We start from the raw sequence: 10,011 nt of genomic DNA on the forward strand, positions 1-10,011 counted from the left end.
TAAATGTTCCCCATGTTCAGTATGATTGAGAATTGAAAAAGTTACTGGTTGTAGGGCTAAAACCTAGAGGAGCAAGTCAGAAAACAGGGCTTGTCACCCCTTCTATCAAAGTGTCACCATAAGGGTTTACCAGCTGAGATCACTGAAGTATGATGTATGTCTACTTTCAGCTTTGCATCAGCTAGTGGGAGGCAATAAGAAAGACAGATCCTGGATGGTGGATTAAGATGAGAAGACAGTGGCAGAGAGACATTCATCAAGCGAGAGGAAAGGACAAGCCATGTGGTTAAATTTGGATGGATGTTGTAGTAAACGTACGCACATTTGCTCAGAGGACTGCAAGGAAGTGGGTGGAGAATTTTGTGGGAATATCATTGTCAATAACGTTTGAGTAGATATAGAATTTATAGCAACAGATGTGTGCTTATGAAGGGTAAGTGGGGGTTAGATAACTTTTTTGTTAGGGTACTTAGTGGGTGAGGAACTGGCCACAACCCTCAACTTTCCATGAACTGAAATGAGTGGTAAGATCTTCCATCCTGTGGAATGACTCAGCCTGATCCATCTCATTCATTCAACAGTAGTTTGCTGCCCCAATTCTATACCAAGAACTCAATCAGAAGACCCCCAAAGCACATGCCCACTGGACAATGGCAATGACTCATTCTGAACTAAGAAAGATACCTTCCCTTACCCTTCTCTTTGATATGTTTTGCACCAGAATATTAGTTATATTTACAGAGAGACATATGCAAAGTATTTATTAGAAAGCATAGACTCTTAAAATTTTCCAAGGTTTTCACTCTTTGAATTATCACTGATTTTGGTGACATGGCATTTTAATTTTTGGTTTTGAACAACTCTTGTGTTTCCATACTACTGCGGAAACCTTTTTTTTTTCCTCCCAGAAAAGATGGCTTTGATACTACTAAATATGTTATTTAGAAATTATTCAAAGAAAATAATCATTTAAGATCATCCAGGGCAGGGAGCACATCCCATAAACTCTTGTGCATACACACAATCAATATTAGGTCTGATTCTTAGTTTGAAATTTTAGCAAAAGAGATCTTTCTGTGTTATAAGAGCAGAAAGATATGAACTAAACAGAAGATAAAAGATAAGAAAGGAGAAGAGAATAGTATATTAATTCTCATAAGAATATAAGAAAAAAGTTGAAGAACTAAATGATAGCTGATTTGGAAATTATATTCTAGTTTTAATGAGTTGGTATCAAGAGTTATAAGGGGATAAAAACATCATGGATGAACTTCCCCAAACGAGAACACTTTTATCATATGTAGCAAGAAATATAATTACTGTCAAGAATTCATTGTGTAAGTCATCTTACTTCTATTTTATTTTTCATTAGTGATATTTGGTATTTTCAATGTATTACACTCTTCGAGGGATTTACTGTAGGAAACTAATATACAAACACCCTTTATTTTCTGAAACTAGTAAACTGTCTTAATGCATATCTTATGAACAATTTTTATCTTTGAAAAAATGAATTAATTCTTTATGACACAAATAAAAATTGGAGAGATTGTTTTTCTATTTAAGAAGATTTTTCCCTTTTCTTATAAACTGAACAGATTATTCATAATCCATTTTTTAAAATAGAAAAAAATATACAAGTCTCAATAAAGTTGGAGAAAGCATAGTATGAGAGAAAGTGCCCAGTTTACCAATATAAACAATAAAGTAAGAAGACTCTTTTAGGGTGTTCTTTGTTTATTGACATGTTTGAAAGAACATATTATCACTTAATCTTTTATAAATAACATTTTTAGAAACATTTCAAGATAGACACTAGTCTCTAAAAGTGATAAAGGATTGAACATAAACTCAGATCACCAGCTTGCCAAAGGTTTAATGGAGCTATGCCCATTAAGCCAACACATCCTTTGAAAGAATGATTTTAGACCCACATCATCCAACAACAGAACTCTCTGAGCTCATGAACACTTTCAATAATTGCTCTAATACAGTAACCATTAGCCACATGTGGCTATTGAGCACTTGAAATATGTCTTGTGTAATTGGAGGAGCTAAATTTTTTAATTTATAAGTTTAATTTTAGTTAAAATCTAAATGTAAACAACCACAAGTGACAAGTGGCAATTATATTGGATGACACAGAGTTAGATCAATGCCAAGTTGTAATCATATGGTTCAGGTTTTTTCAAACAAAATTTCTTTCGCAGAACTAAAGGAAGTTCAAAAGAAGAATTAATGTTTCGTTAAAACCTCAAAACGAGTTTCTGGGGTATAGAAACCATTTAGTAAGTGTTACATTTTCCCCTTATTTTCTCTATGGTATTATATGATCACAATTCATACAGGTGATATGAAAGCAGCATTTACGTTTGGTACTGGTTTTTAGCATGTTAAGGAAGTTTGAAATAGTGAAAAAAAAAGGTCTTGTGAGCCATTTAAAATAGATTTTTTTAATGCTCTATCCACGACACATAAGGTATTAGAATTGTCTCTTTTTCTCCCCTAAAGTGAAGTGGGAATGTAATCACCTTGCTCCCATCTTGTACTGCAATTATACTGAATTGAACCTCGTAAAATCACGATTTTAATGGTTTAAACACAGTCACAATTTAATTTAGCTCAATAGATTAATTAGGAAAAATATATACTGGGCTGAAGGAAGGGTAAACCCCATTTCAGAGTGTAGCTACCCCCCAAATTATTACACACTGTTATTTCCAGAAAGTATATTTTGGGGAAAATAAAATCAAAATAAAAGCGTCTATATGAATATATGTATGTCATAACTTGCTTCCAGACTCCAACACAGATGCTGAATTGCTATACTCTCTAACAAGAATATGACCTAAAAGAAAAAACACAGTCTCTGTTTTTGCCAGTTAATATATGGCTTAAATTTGCACATGGTTGGTATAAATTAAAACTGAAAATCTCCTTCTTTTAGTTGGGAAGAATTTAGGGTCCCATTGTATTCCTTCCATATAGCTAACCACCTCCATAGCCCTTGGAAGAGGGGTAGCAGAACATTCTGTAGGACAATCAGACTGCCTGCTTCTTACTATGGAAGGTTCTTTAGGACCCAAGCGTCTGGACTTCCAAAACGGATAATGCTTGTTTATGCCTAAAGTAATTTATAGATGGCAAAGACACGGGATAGATAGCATGGTACCGGACTCCTGGTTTCAAGGAGGGATGGAATAATTGTGAACAAGGGGTCTTAACATCGGTACCAGCTGGTTTCAGATTCCCTTTTCCCTCTCTTGCGGGGTGGAAAACCCAGGACTTGCCACCCAGGGAGGGTCAAAGAAAGAGAAAAACAGCAACACGACAGACCGGAAGCTATTTGCCTGCGAAATGTATTTGGGGCTGCTGCTAAGGACCCGGGAGGGTATTTCAGCGGAGGAAGGAATAGTAATAAAAAAGGTGATGATGCCCCAGGGTATGAGGGGAGGTGGCAAAGGCAGGTTTGAAGCACTGTGGTACTCCTCAGGCAGGGCTGTGCCCATGAGCTGCAGCCCACTGACTGCACGTGTCTGGGGGCTAAAATCTGGGCTCAGCCTTCATGTGGCCAATGGAAACTGACATTTCCCATATCCCAAGGTTAGCTTAACAGTAATTAAAGCATCACATTGCACACGATTCTTCCCATTATAATTTAAGTGGATTTTATGCTATTTTAAAAACCATTCTAGTTCCCACTGTGAATAATGAATACAAATAAAGTTGAATGTCAGACCTGGAATACAAATCAAATAAGAAGACCTATAAGTGTCCCAAACATCTGCCCCCGCAATTCCCAAGTCTCAGGTGCTGCAGTGCCGGTCCAGCCTCCTCATAAATGGTTACCCTGGTTGGCATTTGATGTCAGGCCACCTCTAAGGGCCACTTCTGCTCCATCTGAGAGTGATAAGTTACTTTCCGTTCTGAGACATCCTTCTAGCTTCCACCGTATTTCGAGCAATTCATTCATATTCCTAAGCAGCTATATTAGACAGTACCAAGAAGATTTCTGAGGAGGTAGATAGACATACCTCCTCTGAAATCACAAGGCCTTTCAGACACGATGTTTGTTTTCTGTCACTGAAAGAATGAGGATTTTGCTTGATTCTTTTTCTACACCTGGCGTCAACGTACTTACAAGTGTCCCTGCTTCTCTGAATCCCTAGGAGGGGCTGCTTGCAGTTATGCTCTCCTCCAACTGTGGATGTGATATTGTCGTGTTCTGATTCTCGGCAACACAACAGGAGGTTTACATCAGCACCTCTTGTTCATCTCATTGTAGTTCATGAAATAGAAGGAGAAACTGGAGACAGAACTTCACACTGTCTAGCTGGAATGATAGTGCAAAAAAGGTTGTGATCTCCTAACTCCATTTATAAATGCAAGATTGGGGACAGATCTGGGTGTCTTCTGCCTTTCACCATGGATATGGAAAAACCTGTAGCCCTGCCATCACTCGCTGTAACGCAGAAAAGCCGGGTCGCCAGGAGTTGTTTTCAGGATTTTATTATTATTAGGCTGAAGAGCATTAATATTGTCATACAGGTGGTCACCTATGCTGGAAGCTTATGAAAGAACTCTAAATTGTGAAAAGATTATTCTAAATGTAGGAAAGCATCAACTCCCTAATGCTAAAGGTGGAGCCGTGCTGCTAAACGTATTAGTATGTCTTAATTCAAACACCTGTTCTGTCCGTACGATACGTAGAAAAACTCTTATTTATTGCTTGCCTCTCCAGTTCAGATTTACTCTCACTATAAATTCATCTCATGTTAATTTATGTGCAAACAAAGACACACACATTTTAAATATCCGAAACGCTGGAAATAAACTTATTTTTAATTTTGTGCTTGTTTTCCATTTGTCAACCAGCAAATGAAAGGACTGAATAAATCATGCTCTAATTGCCAGCGGTGCTAAATTTAGGGTGAGAGCTGGAATCCTTTTGATCAAAACCGCTGAATATGAAATCATCCTCAGCTCTCTCGGCAACTTTATCCGCCTTTCTATTCTCCATCTGTCAGTCACCTGGGGATTTGTGAACTATTCCATATGTCAGGCTTGTCAATCACAATGGGATGTGGGAACGATCTGCCTACTGCATAGGAATTCTTGTTAAAAAATTAATCGGCATTTAACTAGTAGTTCTGTACTTTGAATACCATATTGTTTGGTGTTTTGAAAATTCTTCTCCCTAGATACGGTTAATGGAAATAAATTTTATTTAAATAATATAGCTCAAAATTCTGTTCTTTTAAATAACATTTACAAGTGTGTGACTGTTACACATATATCCCATGATATATATATATATATATATATATATATATATAGTGTCAGTGGAATGTGCATGCACAATGTAACATTTAAAATAGAATGCCCCTTTTATGGAAACACTGACTCTGACAGCAAACCTATCTTAAGTAATGACATTCTAAAGATATCAAACTTTAAAAGTGATAAACCCATGTTTTGATCTCTCCATTTTGAGATCCACAAATTCGTAAAGATAGTTCTGAGCAAAACATGTTTTACCAAAGGTGCTTTATTTTAAACTTAAACCAATCTAAAGTATTCAGATAACTCATTTAAATAGAGATGCAAGTAACAGTGTATTCATCACAACATCAGTGCATCTCTAAAATATTAGAAAGTAGAGGAAAATACAGAAACCCTGAAAAGCATATATAGATGTTGGATGTTTAAATAGAAGCTTCATTTAATTTGAAATATTTAGGTGTTACATATTTTAACTCCATTGACTTCTGATAGAATTTGAGATGAAATAAAGCAGAACTAATGAAATTTTAGAAAAAGATCAAAACAACATCAAGGTAAAAATAATCATGATGCTAGAAATCCAAATTAATGTACAGACCTTATGGTTGTGAGACTTTAGACAAGTTACTTAACTTTTTGGTGCTGTGGTTCCACATGTGATACATGGATGTGAATTGATACAAACCCATAAAGCTTGGGGGAAGATGAAATAAGATATGTAGGGACTTCCCTGGTTGTCCAGTGGGTAAGACTCTGTGCTCCTAATGCAGGGGGCCCGGGTTCAATCCCTGGTCAAGGAACTAGATCCTGCACACCGCAACTAAGAGTCCACATGCCACAGCTAAGAGTCCGTATGCCACAACCAAGAGTCTGCACGCCGCAACTAAGAGTCCATGTGCCACAACTAAGAGTCTGCGCACAGCAACTAAGAGTCCACATGCCGCAACTAAGACCCTGCACAGCCAAAGTAAATAAATAGATAAATAAATATTTAAAAATTGTTATTAATATTAGGAAAATGCCAGCGAGATAGAAAGCATTGAAGAACTGTTATCCGCTGTGTCATCAGGGTCAACGTCCATTCCAGACAGTTTGCAAGAGGACTTTAACCAGGGAACTGGCGTTAGAGGTGTTGGAGGGGCTGAGAACATTGAAGCCATTGGCCACAATGCCCACCTGGAAATCAGTCATTTTCTCCCACATTTACATGCCCTTCAGAGCTTTCCCATTATTCTTAAAGAGAAATCCTTAAAGTGGGCTGCAAGGCCCAGAGAGCAGAGGTCACATAAGTTCTCCAGTCGTTATTGTAAACCATCCTCCCTTAAGCTTCCACCTTCTCTCAACCTCAAAAGTACCCTGCTTCCCCCCCTGGGCCTACACCCATGAGAGCTCTTTTCCATGTTCCCTTGACCTAAATATTCTTTAGATTTCTCTTCAAGTATCACTTTGTCAGCATCCTCCTTTGCCTGTGCCCCTACTGTCCCTGTGCTTGTTCCCAGTCCTATGTAATCAATCACCAAATGTTTAGGTTGCAAATGAGTCTGTCCTTCTCTCCTTTAATTGAACATTTATTTGAGAGATTTTGATTAACTTTCGTCTGTCCCACTAGAGTGTAAATTCCATGAGGTCAGGGACTCAGTCTGATTTGCTTCTCATTGAGCCCAGTAATGGCATGAAACAGGTGGCCAGTATATACTGATGGAATGAATGACCTACATTAATGGGTGAGTGATCACAATGATAAATAATAAAGAGATGATCATCTGTGTATATAAGCACCAATGTTCTAGCTGAAATAACACAGCAAATTAACAATGTTTAATAACTTACATAAAAATAAATTTGAAAATAGGTATCATTGATTTCAAATAAACCTAGCAAACATAATTATATCTGACTTAAGTGTCCAAAGAACTGTGGAAACTTTCTTAACTTCCACAGGTAGTGTCACCTTTAGTTTTCCACCAAAGTCATTTTCTACATACATCTAATACTTTCTATCCTGTAATTAATCTCTGACTACATGTACAGCCTCCCTAAAGAGTTGATAGATCTTTGAGTACCTGAATTGAGTCTTTTTTTTAACATCTTTATTGGAGTATAATTGATTTATATTGTTGTGTTAGTTGCTGTTGTATAACAAAGTGAATCAGTTATACATATACATATGTTCCCATACCTCTTCCCTCTTGCGTCTCCCTCCCTCCCACTCTCCTTATACCACCCCTCTAGGTGGTCACAAAGCACCGAGCTGATCTCCCTGTGCTATGCGGCTGCTTCTCACTAGCTATCTATTTTACACTTGGTAGTGTATATATGTCCATGCCAACCTCACTTCAACCCAGTTTACCCTTCCCACTCCCCGTGTCCTCAAGTCCATTTTCTACATCTGCATCTTTTATCCTGTCCTGGCCCTAGGTTCTTCAGAACTATTTTTTTAAAAAAATTTAGATTCCATATATATGTGTTAGCATACGGTATTTGTTTTTCTCTTTCTCACTTACTTCACTCTGTATGACAGACTCTATGTCCATTCACCTCACTACAAATAACTCAATTTCGTTTATTTTCATGGCTGAGTAATATTTCATTGTGTATATGTGCCACATCTTCTTTATCCATTCATCTGTCGATAGACACTTAGGTTGCTTCCATCTCCGGGCTATTGTAAATAGAGCTGCAATGAACATTGTGGTACATGACTCTTTTTGAATTATGTTTTTTTCAGGGTATATGCTCAGTAGTGGGATTGCTGGGTCATATGGTAGTTCTATTTTTAATTTTTTAAGGAACCACCATACTGTTCTCCATAGTGGCTGTATCAATTTACATTCCCACCAACAGTGCAAGAGGATTCCCTTTTCTCCACACCCTCTCCAGCATTTATTGTTTCTAGATTTTTTGATGATGGCCATTCTGACCAGTGTGAGGTGATACCTCACTGTAGTTTTGATTTGCATTTCTCTAATGATTAGTGATGTTGAGCATCCTTTCATGTGTTTGTTGGCAATATGTAATCTTCTTTGGAGAAACGTCTATTTAGGTCTTCTGCCCATTTTGGATTGGGTTGTTTGTTTTTATGATATTAAGCTGCATGAGCTGCTTGAATGTTTTGGAGATTAATCCTTTGTCAGTTGCCTCATTTGCAAATATTTTCTCTCATTCTGAGGGTTGTCTTTTCGTCTTGTTTATGGTTTCCTTTGCTGTGCAAAAGCTTTTAAGTTTCATTAGGTCCCATTTGTTTATTTTTGTTTTTATTTCCATTTCTCTAGGAGGTGAGTCAAAAAGGATCTTGCTGTGATTTATCTGACTTGAGCCTTTTTCTCCTTGGTTTCCCTACTGCTTAGTATAGTGCTTAATACATACAATCTAGTATGTTACAATTTGTTTAGTAAAGTTATCGCATTCAGAACAATATTGCTTCTCTGTGGATGCTTAGCTCAGATGTTTATAAACTGCTCCTGTTCCACTGGTTCCGATGGGCCAGTTGGATGAATTCTACCCCATCATCACAGACTGCACATTCATGCCTCTTTTTCTTGGCCTTTTGTCAAGAAAATACATTCCACTAGTAACAATAAGAACTAGAGGATAGAGTGCTGTCCGTTCAAAGTAAATTCATCATTACCTTGGGAAAATAAATAATGGAGGGACAGGGACAGAGAAGGGGAAAGAAGAAAGGAGGAAGGAAGGAAGAAAGGGAGGAAAGAATGAAGTAAGGGGGAAGTAAGGGAGGGAGAAATAAGAAAAGGAGGAAACAAAAAAAGATCCTAGTAAGGATTCTTTCACTCCTAAATAGGATCAGAAACACTTTGTAACCTTACCTTTAAAGGAAAAAAATTATCTCTCTTACTGAAAATTTGCAACACTGGAGGACCCGAAATATTGTCTAATGATATCTGAATACAGCTCTTAAAAAATCTATCTTACATATCTCAGCACATTTACCTAGGTTGCTATTTATGCAAAAATAGACTGAGGCAGAAAACAAAATAACAGTGTAAATCAGAAGAAAAAGACAAATAAAAAATTAATTTTCCCTATTATTTTCTATTTATTTTCTGAGATATGGTTATTATTCTGTCTAATCAAGAGTGACAACTAATATAAGTAATGTGATAAATAGCTGCAAAAATTAAACATGATTTTATTAAGAATGTGTAACCTTTGCTAGAAACACAAAAGTAATTCAAGTTAACGATTTTTTTTACATGACGTGACAAGTTAAAAGATAAAATAATAATATTAATATATACAAAAAGGCCAATGATTTAGTTTAATTCCCCTCCAAGATGAGCACTCTTAACAATAAAAATAGAAGGAAACATCTTTAATTTGAGTAAAATCGCCATAAAGTCATCATCAAAGTCATAGGTAAAGTTAAAATTAAAAATATTTTTAAATAAAAAAGAGAAACATAAGGATATTATTGTCACTAATACTAGTCAAAATTGAAGTGGATGTCCTAGATAAGGCAGTATGGTAAGAAAAAAGAAAAATTACAATACGAAAATTGGAATGAAAATAACACACTGTCTCTATTTTGGACCATATAGTAGGATACTCTAAAGGAATGAAAACTCTAAAAGAAACCACTGAAAATCTATTAGATTACAAGAGATCAGTGAGGAATCTCAACAGAATTCAATGTTAAAATTTCAGTTTCTCCAGAAATAAGTAGAAAATCTATGTATAGAGGATCTGATTTATCAGAGCAATACAAACTAC

Source organism: Pseudorca crassidens, chromosome 14 (genome assembly GCF_039906515.1).
Source record: "Pseudorca crassidens isolate mPseCra1 chromosome 14, mPseCra1.hap1, whole genome shotgun sequence".
NCBI classification, from domain to species: domain Eukaryota; kingdom Metazoa; phylum Chordata; class Mammalia; order Artiodactyla; family Delphinidae; genus Pseudorca; species Pseudorca crassidens.